Raw genomic sequence first — 19,286 nt, 5'->3', positions numbered from 1 at the left:
CAAATCATGCAAGCAACACTAGCAACGGTCAACTTTGTCCAGTGTTTGTTGAGAATTTCGTTTAAATCCGGTGTAAATTGCGCACTGTTTCTGGGGCTAATTTACATTGTTTTTTTCCTACCTCGTTCACATTGTTTTTTTGTTTTGTTAAAAAGAGTAAGAGGAAGAGAAAATCTCATGATTTGTTCATCCTAATCATACTTTCCTTTCGCAAGATTTTGTTAAATTTTCTATGTAACTGTAGAAGTGCTGAGTGAAGGTACACAACTCTTGAATATGTAGCATGGTATTATAAACAGGCTTCTTCTTGCACCTGCAGTCAATCAAACGTAAACGAACAAAACATAAACGTTTTAGAAGCTGTCAATGAGATGTAGCTTTTATTTTGGAGATGCTAAACAATCACTCACTTGTCTCCGGGTTTAGCAAAAGAGTAAGTGTTGCGAAAGCAACTTCGTTGATAGTCTTAACATTATTAAACTTCGGAACAATCGCTTTTTAACGAATAAAGTTGTATCCACTGTGTAGTTAAAAAAGCGGTCTTTCGTTCGATAACTGTTTAAACAGTTTGTTTTTCCTACGCTAGGTGTGAATGTGTCCTTTCTTCCCGCAATGACTGTTGCCCCATCGCGTTACGTATCGAAACCTTACCCTTTTCCCAATCTTCGAAAATTCGAAGATCGACCATGATAACTGAGGTGTCCAAACCTATCTTATGTCATTGACTTGTTTGTTTTTGTTAACGTGTGTCATAAAAAAGGCACACAATGGACTAGAGAACTGGCGACTGGTAGCATTTCCTACCTAGTCGCTGATTGCGTGCTCAGATTGCCTCGGATATACAATCATGAAAAATGAGGTGAAGAAAGTGGAATTTAGTATAATGGCCTCTGACCATGCGAAATGCATGACAGAGATAGACGAGACAGATATGCCACAATGCACTAACCACTGGGCGCCTCCATTGCTGCTGAAGGATATAAACAGGCTATACAAACATTAGAAACGTGAAGAAGGAATAATTTATACAAACTACTTTAGTTGTTTTTTTCATTTCTATGTAGTAGTCTGGCAAAACTAGCAGCATACCATTCATTTCTGTAAACAAGTTTTTGCTATTGCTTTTGCTGGTGCTGTGACAGGTATATAGGGATTATGCTGTTGAAGCTGTTGAACAAAAAGGCGCCTTCGAGGCAGTAGCAAATATCAATCGATAGAAGACAGACTAATTTTTAAACTGTGCAATAAATCCTACAAAAGCCAGTTCTAAGAAAGTCTACCCAGCTACTCATTTACTGTTACACACGTAACAACATTTAAAAATTAGTTCGACATTCGAAATCGTGAAATACATTCAGTGAAAAGTTGTTGCGATGACCAAGCGCGGGTTGAATTGTGGTGGCTGCGAGCGGCATAATACCGTGAACGATGTGGTGCTGTGCAACAAGTGCAAGAAGTGGTTCCACTACGGATGTGTCGGCGTCACTGCAGGAATAATGTCCCAGGCGTGGTGGTGCGATTTATGTGCGATTCAGGTGGATAAGAGCGAAGCGAAGGAGAAGCGTCATCCTAAGACACCTATGGAAGCAATCGCGAAGACGAGGAAGCCTGCTGAAAGCTGCGATGGCGAAAACAAGGCCAACAGAGCAGGATCATGCGAGGGCGATGCCTCGGCGTACAGGCTATCCATAGGAGTGGTGAACACAATACTCCCAGCTGCTAAAATGCCTCCTAGCACGAAAGCATTTACCAGAGCGTCAAGCAAACGGTCTAAGGATGTTGCGATGGCTCAACTCCTTAAAAAGCAACAACTTGAACGAGAAATGGTCATGAGAGAGTTCGAGCTCAAAATGGCCAACCTCAAGCTCGAATACGATAGGATCCAGCTTGAGTTCACCAACAAAAGAGCATCAATTCGATCTTCCGTGAACAATACAAGTAACACGGAACCGAGAAAATGCAAGCAGCAGCATCAGCAGCAGCATGAGCAGCTGCAGCAGCCGCAACAACAGCAGCCGCAACAACAGCAGCCGCAACAACAGCAGCTGCAACAACAGCAGTCTCAACAAAAGCCGCCACAGCAAAAGCAGCACCAACAAGAGGAGCAGCAGCACCAACGGCAGCAGAAACAGTGGATGCAGCCGTGTGACACGGAAATGAGTGATGGCAAAGTTGGTGAAGCCGCGTGCATCGAATCGTGGACCTCTCCAACAGAAGCAGTCGTGGATAGAATAGTTCTTTCCGAGCATGATGAGGCGGCGCGGCGACCCCATGACTGTTCTCAAACCAACACACGCCGACGGCTTACGCAACACAACACGCATCTGCACGACGCGTCGAGATCGAGAGTACCGGGAGTACCGTTTGGTATGGTGACCGTCGCACTTTCATCTCACGGACTACAAACCACCAGCATCCTCGATGAAGGTTCAGCGGCAGCTCTGGTGCAATCACAACTGGCACAATGCACCAATGTAACCGGAATGCCAGAGCCACTGGCGAGGAACTGCACAGAAGGCGTCGCGAGGGACGATTCAAGGCGGATAAACGTGGCAATCTCGGCTAGCGGCAGCAACGGGCAACACGAGTTTTCCAACACTCGTCCCTCCAAACAGCTAAGTTTGCCGCTCCAAGAACCATATTTCACCGCATTAATATTTAACTTTGCTCACTTTCAGGGACTGTCGACTTTGCTGTTCCTGAAAGGCGAGTCGAGGTTAACGATCGGGACACAACGCACCGATCTGATGGCACCACAACAAATAAGCAGTATCGGCGATCCTACGGCTGAGGGAAACCGATTAAGTATAGCGGTCTACGGTGTCGTAAACAAACGGTCGTTTGGTTGTAAACAAACGCATCACATCATCAGAGGCATACAATTGGGTGCTAGAGTGCGCCTAAAAGAGAATAATATGCAGATTAAAGATCGGGTCACACATACACTCACCGACACAACCACAAGTAGGGTTATGTTTACACCATGCAATTTACAGAACAGGTGTACAGGACGGTTGAATTTACGTTTCTGCATCCCGCGAGAGAAAGATCAGGAAAAGCAGCGAAACGTAATATCATGCCACGATAGGCGAGGGTTGATCGAGGAATTGATCGTAGGAAAGCGCAGGTGTCACCCCGTCAAGGGTGCCGTTCGGAAAGCACACCAAACGAACGAGGTACCAAACGATGATGTGTGGTACAACCGGCGGATGCTTAGGGGACCTGCGCGGTCGTGCAGCGAAGCAATGCAACACTTAGGTCAAAAATTAGGAACCAGCTATATCGTGCTGACTGTAAGAAAATCCTTCTTTTATTAAGGATTTACGGGGTGAAGTGTTGGCACGATATCTACCTCGTGCAGAACAACGGCGGTAATGTTTATCAAAACAACGAGCTGTCAAGGACAGCTCGAATAATTTATTATGAAAACATCAGATGGCGCTGCTGGACAGACAAGGGCAGAAAGATAACCCTTAACATGAGACAACTATATTAGCGATTTTAGGGCCAATTAGAAATAAGTTCGACTAAGGTCGTTAAGCAGGGTCAAACGGGTTCAACATAGATCAGCTGTTGAACAAAACGGCGCCTTCGAGGCAGTAGCAAATATCAATCGATAGAAGACAGACTAATTTTTAAACTGTGCAATAAATCCTACAAAAGCCAGTTCTAAGAAAGTCTACCCAGCTACTCATTTACTGTTACACACGTAACAACAATAGTAAAGTCGGTTTCTCATTGCTCTAGTACCGTATTGCTTCCAATTACGGACACTTGAGACACTTTTGGTACGGGATATTTTCTAACTCATTAGATAACTTTCCACGGACGATTTTTTGATTGATGGCGAATCTTTCCTCTTCCACCGTCAAAAAAAGATTCGTGAACCGTTTTGCGTTTCCATGACACGATTCTTCTGTGGATTAGAAAATGGCGATTTTATGAAAGTATACTCATAAACACTTATTTTTACCGTATGGAAATCACTAAATACCTTTAAACGAATGATCTCCCACGCACAGGGATCCCAAAAATAAGTTGAAATACCAAAATACACATTTTTCTTGGCACCTGTCAAAAGATTACAAGCATAGATTCGTGCCATCCAGCCTGCCGTGGATGGCAAAAATTGCACGAAAAAGATTCAACGAACTTGTTCGAGTTTCCGTGGCCATGAGAGACGGTGATTTTGATAGGAGTTTTGAACCAGAAATCGTTCCGCCGAATAAGGTTAATCAAATTTAATCGGCTAAGGTTTGGATATCCAATTCTAAGGGTCAGGATCTTCCTGGACTGGCAGAACAACGATTATATATGTGCGATTTTGTTTCTTGTACTTATAGATGTGTTGAACTAAAGTATTGCTGTGCGATTCAACGATCATTCACGTACGGTCATTAAAGCATTTGTCACATCTCTCTTCAACTATCGTTGTTTTATTATTACTGTATCTTTGCTCTTATTATTATCACAGTCTATTTTTTGCAATTAAGCACAACTTACTGCGTTTATTTGGAAATTGAAACTTGTGAAAAAATCTAGCTTGGCCCAACTTGCTAATACTCTTGTTAAAACGGTCTGATGGTACAGTCGTCAACTCGTACGACTTAACAATATGCCCGTCATTGGTTTAAGCCCCGAATGAAACGTTCCCCCATACGTAGGACTGACTATCCAGCTATGGTAATAAATAAGTCACTGAAAGCCGAGCCCACTTGTGGTACAGGCAGACCTTGACTGCCAGCGGTTGTTGTGTAAAGAAAAAGAAGATGAAAACATTCTGGTTCGAATCCCGGAGCGAATGAAATACGTGTTTTTAATAAAAATCATCGCATAGTTTGATGAAATACACTAATTTTCAGGTTGATAACTACCTCTACCATAAATTCCGATGTACTTCAATCTGGATCAGATTTATAGGAATTATAGAGGAAATAACACAGGCGGTGGTTTTTAGCAAAACTGATATGAATGCCTCCGGTCGTGATCTGAACGACGTAATGTATGTATTTATTATAATCAGGGCCAACTAGATGTCAGACATATTATTAATTGATTCTAATGTATCATGCCATGCGTCTGAAAATTTAAAAGCGAAATTAAATAAAAACTTCCTAAATGTCTAGAGTTTGAAGCTGTCCGTGGTTTGAATCATAACGGTATACCGTAAGTTAAAAACATAAAAGATGTGAAAAATATTTTAAATAACAAACATAAAATAAGGTGTAACATTAGTGGTATTCGTAATAATATTAAATTAGTCAATTAGCTCTTCCACAATGCACAAAAGCTGCTCGCTATTACAACTGCAGCACGTTACGGGCAAATAAAAAAGAAGGCGTTCGTCTTGTTGTCGAATTCGATGTGGCATGAGCTACGACCACTTTCTAAACCACATATCACCCACATCTTCTTTTTTTTAAGAACCCAAACACGTGTACACAAACAGCATAACCAAGCTGTGCCGATAGCCACTCACCGCCCCAGGGTCGCTTGCTTTTACAGCTGACTTCTTCGTTCATAATCGAAGGGTTGGTTGAGTTGGTTTATGTGCGTTATAATAACGGAAGCTTGGTCAATGTTATGTTTGTTACTTCCTATTTCCGGTTAACTCAGCGTCACATGGACCTTTTATAGTTGTGGTAGCGAGCAAAACCTGAAGTAGTGCCTATTGGGTTAAACCATGAAATAGCACCTCGCTTACTGCGACTTGACTTGGGTTTTATACCACGGGGTGGGATAGGGAACAGGAAAGGGGGAGGTAGCTAGAAATTGATGGTAAAATTGTGAAATCTTGTTATGTGCGTGAAAGAGAGTTGAATTAAAATCACCTTCAAACCACAGTTCGAACGACTAGAGTTTGGAAGAAATTGAACTCTTTCAATCCCAGTGCAAAGAATTGACACTTTTCTTAGCTAGCATTAGGTACCGACTGTCAATAGCAGTTTCGATCCCCTTTGGGTGACATTTTTATCAGTTTTGTTGTTCAATACGAAATGTTCGTTTTCTTCACCACATATGACGATGCAATAAAACGTGCCATGGTTCAACTCTAAGTGCACTGAGGCAGGATTTATGTTTGTGTGCGACACAAAATTCGGTACAGAAGCACTCCGATGTTAGCGTTGCACAGGTACGAGTGTTTTCCAGTGGTTTCCCATATCGCACCGTCTGGCACTCGTGTGCTTGTATGTGAGTGTGTTAAATCATCCGTAACGTTGCCGAGCTCATAATCATCAGTTGATGGCTTCCGGTGAGAAATTGGTGCAACGTTTTGAGACACAAAAGAAAGCACCCACAAACGTCTGCAACCATTGAAAGTATGTTGTTTTTCTCACTTATTTTTGTTCATGTCTTTAACATCTTTGCCCTATCCCGCCTGTGGTCTTCCATCAATTACAGTTGGTGGTTTTGGTCTGCAACCGTGGTTCCAATTATTGAAATGCCATTTTTAATTTCAATTGCTTTTCGATGTTCACATTCTTTGCTGTTCTCTTTTTGTTCAACCATTTCTTCATTGCACAACCAAAACGTGTTGTTTATCTTCCTTTCTTTTTCTACACCACCACGCGCCGCCACGCATCTACGACGATCCAAATAGCATTGAAAGAAACAAATCATTATTGAAAGTTTTGCATTTGGCAGGTGGAGAAAAGCTATCAAGCAAAGCGTAAATGTTGTTCAGACCTTTGAAAGTAACCGGAAAGAACAATTCCAGAGAAACTTGGTGAAATTATTTAAAAAAGGTGCTGAAATGCTCTTCACTGTGTTCAATTGAAAAACCAGCAATTGATACCAGCCTGTACACGCAGCTACCACACACAGGTTAAATCATGTTTGAATCGATATTTTATAATGTACTAAAGTACTATAACAAATTTTAAACAGAAAAATATAAAACAAAACAATTTTAAAATGCATCTTTGTTTGAACACAATTTCTGAAATCCAATATGGCTGCCAGTAGCTGTAACATGAATGCAAGCCGGATTAATAATACTGCTCCGCTGACAGGCTGAAAATGTCAGCTTTCTGTCTTAAAATATAGAAGGGGCCATTATTTTTAAATTAAGGTTTGCTATGCCGGTTACCAGAAAAATCCTCGATAAAATTCAATAATTAATGGACTAACAAGCATGATGATCATGACTACATGACTGTTTATGAATAAAAAATTCTTCGAGACTTAGCACATGGCAGCAACCACAAATAGAACTCATCACCTAAAAAGATGTTCGACGCTTGAACGTAATCCTAGAATCAATTCCTTTGTACGTGCAAGGACACAAAATCGGAGTTTGAAACGAAATAAAAAAATAAGATGAATAGTATTTATCTAAAACGATTCAAAATATCATGCTTAAGCGGCACTACAAATCAACAGTTGATTTTCGATACAGTAAATAAATTGAATAGATATCGGTTTCAATCCACTTCCATCCACCTTCCTTCACACGCGAAGAACCTTTAACCTTTCGACCGATATCATGACCGATGGTTTGTGGTCATGAAATTATATTGTCAACGGAAGTATCAATAAAATACCTCACACCAATTCACCTTACTCATACTCCAGCCTTCTTTCATCGCCCAGTTAACGATGCCAACCAATTTGTGTCAATAAATCGCAAACACATTGTCTGCCGTTTCGGTCTCGTAAGTGTAGGCAGCAAAAAGTTCAACCTTCAGAGGCTTTATAAAAAAGAACAAGCAAAGTGAGCAAGTGAGTATGTGTGTTTGCGTTCTGTTTTATACTATCACTTCGTATTCTGGCCATAATGTTCATAGTAGGGTAAGGCTTCACGTCAGTTTCGATAAAAACACACTGTAGGTCCCACGTGTTCCTGTTCAAGATTCAATGACTGTGAGATTACATGAAATTTGGGAGAGCTAGACCAACCATTTCTCTCTCGCTTTGACCAATATTCGAAATTCACTGAGAATATATGATAGTGTGATAAAAGGAGAAAGGAACAATAGTGAGAGAGGAAACGGAAAATGATAGGCTCAAAAAATAGGATCAGATTATTGGAAATATTGGCGAAAATCACTTTACGTCATCGAGATAGAGGAGAAAGATGATGTTGCTACGTGGGGATGAACTTTGTGGTTCATGTATTAACCTACGTTTGAGAGTATAAGGGTGAGAATTCCATTACAAAGAAGTGAAAACTCATCGATCATCATAGAAAACGACCATCACATCCGGCTTTTGGTTTATGTGATGATGGGTTATTGTTGAAGGATTTTGAAATCCCCGTAAATAGAAAAAGTCAGTAAATTTGATATATTGGTGAAATACACTACCACACCGGTGGTCTCCACCATAAGTACGAGATTCCCAGTTATGATGCAGATTCTCTGTCATCAGATACATAAGAGGAGTCTAATGCAGTGATAACGTCCTTATACACTGGTATAAATATAATATTCCAAATAATTGGCATCTCATCTATTGATGATCGTAAATTGACGATTTCATTATATTCCTTCTTATTCAAATTGATTCGAACTTTGTCGTATTGTTATCATCATATCTCACATAACTGTTGATCCATCTTGGCCTTATGCCTGCTTGCCAGCTTCACCTCGAAGCGAACGGGATGAAGATAGGATGGAAATTTCGAGTCAATAAACGAAATATCTCAACCCCTTTAGGTTTGTTCGGGTCTAATAAAATCCTATTCAGTAAATCCTATAGAGTAATTGGTTCGTCCGATTTCTGTGCGACCCACTAGTAGCAAAGCCTATTTTACGCGCGCGTGTCTCGATGGTCAGAGAGGTCTGTCTGAAGACTATTTCAAGCGTGAAGTAGATGGATAGTATAGATAGCAAAAAAGTATTAAAATACCATATAAATAATTGTGATCCACTGCACAAATTCGTTTGCAGCCGTATTTTGGTCTTCTCGTGTATGGAGCATAAAGCATTTTAAGAGCTGTTGATGGTGATGGTAGTACGTGACTTCCGTATGGAGCTGGATTTCGATGTACGTGCTGTTGCGGTAGATCAGGCATTAAGAGCATCATGTTGACGATACTGGTGCTGACCGGTGGATTGTATATGTTGTTTAGTATGGTAATGTGTGTGATATTTGTATGTCCTAGTATTTTCCCAAACCTCTGATCATTTAGGATATAATACGTGATAATAAGAAAAAACTACTTGTATTACAACTAGATAAAATCCCTGTAATTGATGGTAACACCAACGTATTCTTTGTCTCAAACTGATTTTCGAGATATTAATAGATCTTCGAAAACTACACTTGTGGTGGAAAGATAAGATACGATATGATGGAAAGATAAGATGCCTTTTCGTAAAAGGTTGATTTCAGGAAAATTGCTACGGCTTCTGTGAGTTGATATTTTTTTTAAATCAAAATTCGGTTGATGGCAAATGTTCAAATTCAATTAAATGTTCTCCGGAACACATTAGTTTATTTTATTTTTCGTAAGAACGGCCTAGTTGGTCGTATCACTATTTGTAGTAATCACAAAGAATGGCATAGTGCAAAGCATTAATACTATTGTTGGGTAGCAGAGAAACAATAGAAAATAATTCAAGATTAATTCGAGAGGTAGTTTATGTTCGTGGGCTGGTCTAGTGGTACTGCTGTCAACTCTCACGACTTAACAACATGCCCGTCATGGGTTCAAGCCCCGAACAGGTTGTTGGAAGTCAAAATAAAGTTATCGTATAAAAAAATATCGTGCTTTGTAATCTAAGCAATTAGTTGAGAAAAAACTTTAATATTATCACTCTGTCATTTCAACGTCATAAGTTATGATTGTTAAAAGCTGAAAATTCTATCCAAACGTTACTTTTCCTCCCAAATTTTGTCCTTTTTTACATAATGAAATTAGGTGTAAATATGTATAGTAGGAGGATGAATAATATATCGTTGGAAAGGAAATTTTATTTACTTTTAATGAAAAATAAAACAAAAATATTTCTTTCTTGTTCTAACATCTTTTTTACTACAAACTGCAAAAATCACTCCAAAACCAACATTTTTCAACTTTGTTAATTAATTAAAAAATGTATACTTTTGAATATTTTAAATTTTTTCTCCAAACCTAATTTTACTTCTGGTCAACATGTTGTGAAAATTTACGACTTATCATTTAACCTCAAGTTAATCTTTATCTAGGCCGGATGGCCATAAAAAAGATTTTTTTATTTTACACAAACAGGATTACTCCTGACTAAAGCTAAACTATGGACTATATCTGGCTGACTCTAGACTTCGACTTCGACTGACTAAACCTAACGAGCTAATGTTCTAACGAGGCCGCTGGTTGCTGGCTGCATTGGTCCGTTCTCACGATCGGTCTGCGTGTCGCATTACTTGCGCATGTCGCCGTTGTCCGCTCGTGGCCGGTGTAGCGTTACATCTTCGTCTGCTCGTAGCCGGTGTGGAATGCCAGCTTGCAGTCTGGTTTCTAGCGGGTCGGTCTAACTCTCATTTTATGATTTTATCATTTTATCATTTTAAATTTAAATTAAATGTGAAAAAATGCATTAAAACATGTTTTAAGTGCGCGCCGTTGCACGGTGTGCCATGCAAAAATCGTTCACCTGCATTACCGCACAAAGAACAGAACGCCCTGTACTTGGCGTTGCGGCGTGTTCAGGATTTTAGTATTTTTGAAAAACCGCTTTTTTTGTATGTGCATGCCATTTTGTAGCCACTTATCTAGAAACCGTAATACATTTTTTGGAAGGTTACAGCGTTATTGACGAAGACATATCAAATGAACTATACGGCCTAAAAGCGGCAATAAGAGGAATTGAAAACGCTACGAGAATTTTAAATCACAGTTAATAATAAACGTTGATTTGAAACGTTTTATTATTAAAACCAATACAATACATCAAATATAAAACTTAGTTGATAATGATTGTATTCACCGATTGAAATATGTGTCTGTGGTGATGTACAGCAAAAGGATACGGAGGAAACTCAGTTTCGGCGACCACCTCTTCATTGCAGCCAATTTTTTTCCCTGCGAGCATCCTTTTGAGGTCTGAGCACAAGAAAAAGTCGCTGGCCAGATCTGGAGAATACGGTGGGTGGGGAAGCAGTTCGAAGTCCAATTCATGAATTTTTGCCATCGTTCTCAATGACTTGTGGCACGGTGCGTTGTCTTGGTGGAACAACAAAATAACAAAAGTTGCTTGACAAAAGACGCTCTGTCTCACAAACTAATTGACATACAGACGTCAAATTTTGACACGAATCATTTGAAGGTTGATTCTATATACAAATAATATGCATTTAATACTAGCGGCGCCATCTATGTGTTAGACCGGCGACTTATTAGCCAACCTGTTATACTGTGCTTTTTTATGCCTATTAAACTTTCCGTTCTCTCAGCAGGACCGTTGCAAACGGTAGTCATTCGTGGTCACGGAATAGGAAACAATAAAAAGGTTATCAATGTTTCTGAATACACAGTAGATTGCAATTACTTCTCTTTGATTCTCCAGAAGTAATTGACCGCACGAAATGTATTCAATTTAATCTTCCTTATAGTAAATTTGTCCTCGTTTCCACGTTAACTAATAGCCGTTTTTTGTAAACACTTTTTCATGAAACTGTCAAAAGCGAGTTGAAAATGGCAACCTAGCAACGGGCTTTACATCGACCTGTTCTCCTTAATAGATCTTGATAATAACGATCATTTTGGTATGGACGAAGGGAATGAGGATCAAACCATTTCGCTCTTATAAGACCTAGTGCGTCGATCTTGGTCAAATCTTAATCTAATTCGTAGGTCTTTCAGAAGTTCATAGCAACTAAAAATTGAATTTTATTCAGCGAATAAGTGGGCCGATAATTTTGTATTATTGTTTACAATTTCGTTTCTATCGAACTATTAAACATCTACGAATTAACCCAAATTAACCCAAACCCCGATTCAGATATGAAAATCGCCTAATCCAGAATTACGATAAGATTGCTTTTCCGTATCAAAATCATTGCATGGCTTTTTCACGTTACCTGATAGGACTACGGTTGATACATTTTCGTGTATCATCTAAAGGACCGGTAATAAATAAAGGTCATGTCCCGGTATGTTGTCCTTAACCAAAGAACCGGAAGAACGGATAACGTGCTCGACCATGCAAGATACCGAGACCGTTTTACAGTAATTAATTTGCCCTGATACCATCTACAGGGTACCAGGTAGGAAAGAGTAATAGAGAAAAAAGGAAAAAGCAGGAAATACTTGACGGTTATTATTTCAGTATTGGACACGGGGAAGGTAAACAGCCTTTCTCAAGCGCTGGCGTTATTACGTGAAGGTAAAACAAACGGTATTCGATAGAGATAGGATACTGTTGGAGTTATTACAATATAAAATACTGTTAGAAAAAGTGAACAGCACACGAAAACAAACAAAAAAAACAACGGGATGCAACGGGAAACAAATCTGGAAGTCTACCTGTTAAACATGTAATGTCTTGAACACGATCCATCCTTGTTAACCTTGAAAATCCTACAGAATTCTCAAATCAAGCGGTGATTGGTGCCGGTGCAGAATCAAAAAGCACCGTTGGAGGGTCGAGAAATATTTTAAATATTTAATCAGGCAGTGGAATTAGGCAGCCGTCAATTTGGGGATAAGGTGTTCATTATGGCTGAATGATAAAAAAGCCGAAAATCTCCCTTGTCATCTTTCCTGGTTTAGTTAGTGCTAAGGATCGAAAGAGAAAGAGATGGAAACACAGCCTAATAAGTCTGTATGCTGAATAATTTTCAGCCAATCATTGCAAAAAGCTGAGTAAATTGAAGAAAAAACGGTGTGCCCTTTTTGGCTTTTGGTCTTGCAAAAAAAGAAAAGAAAAAAGATAACACGAAAAAGAATTTGCACGATGCAAACGATCAGTTTTTTTTCTTTTTCGCAACATGCTAGCTTCTTTCCGGGTTTCCAATTCTCGGAGCAGAGGAATGATAAGAAAATTCCGTTTATTCCATTTTGTGAAGCATACACCTTCAAAAACACAAAAAAAACTTGTAGTAAAATTATCGCAATAGTGAGATTACCGTTTCAACGGAGCAGCAAAAAAGATTTCTGTGAATTTTGTCATTTTGTAAAACAAATTAGAAACGGCTTGCGTGTTTGAAAAGTGTATCTGCATATATTTTTGGCCCTTGGCTTAAGTATCATATAGATAAAAATGGGAATTAAGTACTTTAAACTTGTGCAATTTGACCAAATCGATGCAAAACGGTCATCAGTGAAGAAGAAATGACAACAGATTGTTTATTAGAGTAACATACAACACGAAACGAAATGCATAAGTGTGTTTATTAGCAATCTCTATTTGCATTTTTTTAAATGATTTGTAATTGTCAAAAATCACAAGATGTTAAACACAAGTATAAGCATTGTTACCGAGAAATGATTCAGTCATGATGATTTTGATTACTTTGTCAAACTTCACAACACTGATTTATAATCTAGCAATTTAATGCAATATCTTTGTGAAGTAGTGTTGAAACACATCGTGAAATGGAAGTGTTGGAGGTTGAAAATAGCAAATAAAAAACAAAAAACTGTGTCAATGTATTATGTCAGGTTAACGTTATTGACTTGATTTTTCTTACGCACAGCTACTTTCATGCACCTTTGAACATACAGATTGACTCACGATTTTGTTTCCCGCTTACAGTATAGGACGATAATAATCTTTACGGTCACGTCTTTGAATTAACTTAGTGAAAGCAAGAAACTGCGGGCAAATAGGCACAATAAGAGGAAGAAAATTATTTTTCAATGCCCTGAACAGTTTTGCTTACTGGTGTTAGAAGCTTGAAAACTTGCCACTTTAGGGCATGGTTATTTGAAAATCGACCTTTTATTTGTTACTTTTTAATAGTTTTTTGAGTGCTTTCCGGTAATAATAAAATGTAAACAATGATGAAAAGTTTAATTAGATTTTGTCGATAGATTTGTTCATTTGAACCAGCAAAGCTTGAATTATTTCATTGAAACAAGAGACTTATAACAAGAAAGGACAATATGCTTTCATCGATTAAAATTCCAGCTATGAATGATTGCGTTATTTTTGTTGTTCAATTGTTTGAAAAAGAACTATTTGTTTTTGCTCAAAAGGTCCGGTCGTACTGATTGTTGTTATCAACGATAAGCACGACAGAAGTATTTTGAATTCCTGAGTTCATCGTACATCTTGCATGCATTTTTAGATTTTTATAAAGCAAGAATAATTAAGCAAGCGAAAGTTATCATTTTAAATAATTATCAAAAATTGATATTCCTAATTGTAAAACACGGGAAAAATGCTTAAACTAGGCTTCTTTGAAGAATAAAAGTAAAAATGTTTACAAATGTTCATGATGTCTACGGTTGGTACAAACTTTAGTCTCTCTAAAACAACTTTATAGTTATACTGTATTAGGATCGTATCATACTGTCTGTGACTATGTACACAGGCGATTTGAGGTCAGCTTTAATTATTTACGCATTTAATAATTGATTGCAATTGGTTGTACGACGGATCCAATTTATTCGGAGCCTTTCACTCCATCTATGCAGGAAGAGCTAGGCTAATGTTGGCAACTCGTGCAGTTAGGCCGTAATGCTCGCTACATGTGCTGCAGTGGATTAAACATGACTGTATGACTCAACCACTGACATTAAAATGTGTTTTTAGCACACACATAGGAGAAGGTGGGATAAAATTACACTGTTAAAGATTTTGATCTTTATTCCATTGAATCAACTTTGCACTGATGTTTCGACGGCAATCGAAGCTTAAACATCTGATTCAAGGAAAAAAAAAATATTTGGAAGTAGAATGTAATGTATGAAAAATCAAAATAATACATATAACCATTTCATTCTACCTAACCATTTTGCCCCACGATTTCCTACATGGTCAAATGTGCTGAAATTTGCAAGCATTGCAATAATGAGATTATGGATAAAAGTATAATTATTGCATTGCTGGGCATTACTATGCAACTTTAACAAGTGAATGATCAGCAACCAACACATGAATAGATTTTGCTGTTGAAAGAAGTGATTGTATTCTTTGTTGTCAGAAACCTCGATACAAAGCATAAAGGGATATATTCCCTGTTTAAAGTCTTACAGTGCTACTCAGTGCTTACCAGTATCTGTGTCCCTTGTGTGTGTATTTTCGTGCTAGTGCCTTAGAAAATACACGCAACGCTCGTGTAGAAATGATGGCCGTCGAATGAAGCGTAAAGCGGTGGTCTGATGCAGGAATGATGCTGCATCTGCACCTGATGGGAGCTGTAATTGCATAAATTATTCAACGCCACTGTATGCTTACAATTTTTAGTTCGCCACTAGAGCCACCGACGGAAACTGCATCCGACTCGGTTTCGCCGGATCACAAGATTCTATAGTCGTTGACAACAGTGTCGAAAATACGACAGATTCACTTCACAGCAAGAGCACACTGTTGGGTTGAAAATAACTCACTTTCACATAAGTTGAGAGAGTGTCACTTTCACTATCGATGCAAGGCGATTCGCTGCAAAGATATATTATTCTATTAACTTCACTGCACTGTTGTATATCGTTTAGTACTTAAACTAACACACATTTGGCAAACCAATGATATCTTCAAAATATTTTAGTGTAAATATCATTGGGATACTATACGACAAAGCTTTTCAAGAGCGTTGCCAAATTGAAATAAAACTATGGGATCTAAAAACTTTCGTTACATTGTGCAATACTATCGCTTGTAATATACTATACTAATGATTTAGCTGATCATTTACAAACCAACCTTAAGGAAGGCAATACTTCTATCAGCTATATTTTTCGTTTCTAGAAACCTAGCAAAATTAGTTTCGGCCAAAGGAACCGTAATTTACCATTCCATCCCGTCGGGTTCTGGCTGATAGCGACACATAACAATTGAGTCGATGAAATGATTTTTAACTGAGTTTTTCGAAACAAAATAGTCTACACAACATGATTTCATTACATGAGTTTTTCGATTAAATGAGTGCAAAGCATTGTACTAAATGAGTGCAAAGTATACGGAAATGGAGCATTTTTTTAGTTAAAAGGCTAATTGTACAAAAACAAACACCAAATGAACATCAACGGATAAAATACAGGAAGAGAAAGGTATACAATATTTTGCATTGGTTCTCTCTTATCTTCAATTTGTAGTTGCTTTTTGCGTTTCTCTATCACAGTTTGCACGCTAATAAAGACGTTGTATGTGCTGCAGTGCATTGAAAAGAAAAAAAAAGTTGCAGGCCAGATAACGATACCGGCATATCGGGGTGAATTATCACCTTTAGCAAAACGACGGCCAAAAACCACCCTGGTCAAACTGCGACAGTATTCGGTCACATTTGTAGTGGTGTCTGAAGTTTAGTACTTTGTGCACACCAAACTCTACTAGGATGAAGCGATTTCAACACAGCACACCACACTGTCCACCGTGTGACATACATTCGAAACACGGGTGAAAACCTTTCTCAACGTATGCCGGATGCTGTCCAGTTCGTTGAACATAGTGCACGATGTGTGCATTCTACTCGCTGCTATTACTCGCCTACATTGTCTCTTTGCGGTTGATGTGTTTGTATTTCCTTGTGTTGGCAAGGTGTGAACGTGCTTGGTGGATGGTTTTATTTTATGTGGCACTTTTTTGTATCCCTTGCATAGAGGAAACATGCTGAAAAAAGCGATGAGGATAACCAACAACCGTAATGTTTTTAGCAGGACACTCTTTAGACCCAACGGCGCTGTCACCGTCCGAAGCTCCTCGGGCAAATGAAGGTGAAACTGTTACTATCCAGCCAAAACCTCTATAACTATGTTAAAGCAGGAAATTAAACATGGGAGCAGGATACGGACAAAGTTGAAAAGGATGGAATAAAGGAATGTAAAACGGTGAAAAATGCCACAACGGGCATATACGCTTGAACGATCAGAACCGCAGCAACCAACACCAGTGGCCACACCAATGAAACAAAGTAAAAAAAGAAGGAAAACAATTTTAAAAGTTTGTTGAATAGAGCGTTCCCTGTTCCCCAATCACGACGGTATTCGATTCGTTGGGTTGAGGAGTATTTTTTATCGCAAATACGGCACACACATACCAAGCTGCATCCCATTAAGGTTGCCAACAAAGTCTCCCCGAAAACGCTGTTATCGGTGGTTTGACAGCATTCCCGGTGTTCATGCCCTTGGTATACTGTTTCTATTGTTTCAACTGCCCGTTTGGTGCGATCGCATGTTCAAACGCACAAGCACATCTGATCTAGAGGTGAGCTATCGATGCAGATTTAACCTCTCTGTTAGCATGAATAGTGGTTGTTGCGTTGGTTCAGTGTAGTGTGTTCTTTACTTTCTGCATCAATAGACCGAGTAGCGCATCCACGGGAGTAGCTTGATTGTTTTTCGTGCTTGTTTGGGAGTATTTTTTTTTGCATAGGACGTGTTCACCTTAGTTTATAGTGTTCGAGGCTATCACTGAAAACGTTCAGGGCACGATCTGCACAACACGTTGCTTTGGTTTGCCAAATAACTTGCACGCATTAACCCCTGTTCACGTTTTGTGGGAAGAAGATGTAAATTCCGTTTTTGCTTCCTTTAGGGGTAGGAAAAACACTCAAATATGTTTTGCTTCCATATCATATAACGTCTAACACACGCTGCTTGTGAGTTGTGATTGCAGATTGAGAGAAACGATACAATAAAACTTATACAAACAATGGACTGTATCTGTCACACGTCTACTAGTCTTTTGTGTCATAAGTGTGTATGTGTGAATGTGTGCTAAATAAATAAACATCACCAGACCATCATTCCGAAGGACGCTAAGTGCAATCGATATTGATATGAGGAGTAAAACACGAGGATAACTGGAAGTGGTACAATAGACTGAAAACATTTGTTTTCTCTCTGTCGCAGCAGATTGAAGAGAATATCAAACATTCACGTGCAAACCGGAAGATACCTTACGGTCATATACAAAACTAATCAAATATAATAATCCGTCCGAAAAATAACTTCGGAATGCATGATGCATACCAGCTTAAAAAAAGCAACCATTCTGATAAAACCGATTCTGATTAAATACCGCGTTGAGGTAGCTGCTGAATAAGCGTTGCCTAGGACTAAACGACCCCGGTGACACTGTTTCTGAGAATGTTTTCCGTCAAATCTGCTGTGGTATATCTGCGGATGCTCATTTAACACTAGTCTCTATCAGTACAAGATATTCTCATTGACCTGTGTTGCTTAACTTTTGCGCAGGGAGCAATCCTCGATATATGTTTTGCTTATCTTAAAACGTTTTGGTTCCGGCTTTTAATTGCTGCAATTTGTTTCTGGATAAGAATGTTTCGAAATCCATTTGAGACCGTTGGACTAGTGTAGTACAGTGTAAAAATTACCCACACAGAGGTTTTGCAAGCATTAATGAGTCCCATTTCACATTCTGCCATCCACGGATAGCTTGGACCCAGTATACGATCTATTTTCCTTACCAATGTTGGTTTGAAAAATTTGTTTTGAAGACACTGGAAGCCTTATTGCAGATTCCGGGGTGAAGATGAAGAAGTCAGATGGTGGCTTGACAAGTGGGCAAGCGCATGTTTAGAGTTTCGGAAAATATCAATGTGTCAAGAGAGGCACTAAACGATCAATTGTCCGTGACCAGACACGGTAGCAGTGTGATGCAATACAACACACATAGCTTTATCACTTTCAGGAAGGATGCGTACACCCTCGAAGACTGATTGAATGCACTCACTTAGATACGTATTTCACATACACTCCTCCAAACAGATTTGGCAACACAATTGCCCAACCGGTAGGTAGGCACTCGTTGTACAATTACGCAAACACTGTGAAATCGGGCGAGCGTATATCCGGGAAACTGTGAACGTAAATCCATCCGACATTCGGAACGTTCACACACTAACTGGCGCGTGGCTTCTCACCGGTTAGACGAGGACCTACAGCATATCGTTCAACGTGGACTATTTCTACCAGCTGACTGAGGAAGTCGACAGAATACCGATGACGAAACGAATGATTCAGGTTCCGAGCAACCACACCAGCTACGAAAGCCAACCACGACACCAGCACGAAGATTGTATTGTTCGTTCGGTCGTCATTTCGGAGCTTTTTGGAAATAGCTGCTTGCAATTATGCAGTGAACGAAGCATGCTGTGAGTGGGTGGTTTGAACTCCAAAGACACGATTGGAAGTGAGTGTCCGCGAGCATCACATACGGTAGTAGTGACATTGA

The 19,286-nt window shown here is 39.2% G+C and overlaps 1 pseudogene; it reads right to left on the bottom strand.

The window, feature by feature from the left end:
- The window catches only part of LOC11176070 (leucine-rich repeat and immunoglobulin-like domain-containing nogo receptor-interacting protein 1), a 56,070-nt pseudogene extending 37,055 nt beyond the window's left edge, over positions 1-19,015 (bottom strand).
- Between the last annotated feature and the right edge of the window lie 271 nt (positions 19,016-19,286).

Source organism: Anopheles gambiae, chromosome 2 (assembly GCF_943734735.2).
Source record: "Anopheles gambiae chromosome 2, idAnoGambNW_F1_1, whole genome shotgun sequence".
In the NCBI taxonomy this organism is placed as follows: domain Eukaryota; kingdom Metazoa; phylum Arthropoda; class Insecta; order Diptera; family Culicidae; genus Anopheles; species Anopheles gambiae.
Note: the sequence above shows the minus strand (reverse complement) of the source record. Positions and strands in the feature narration are given on the sequence as shown.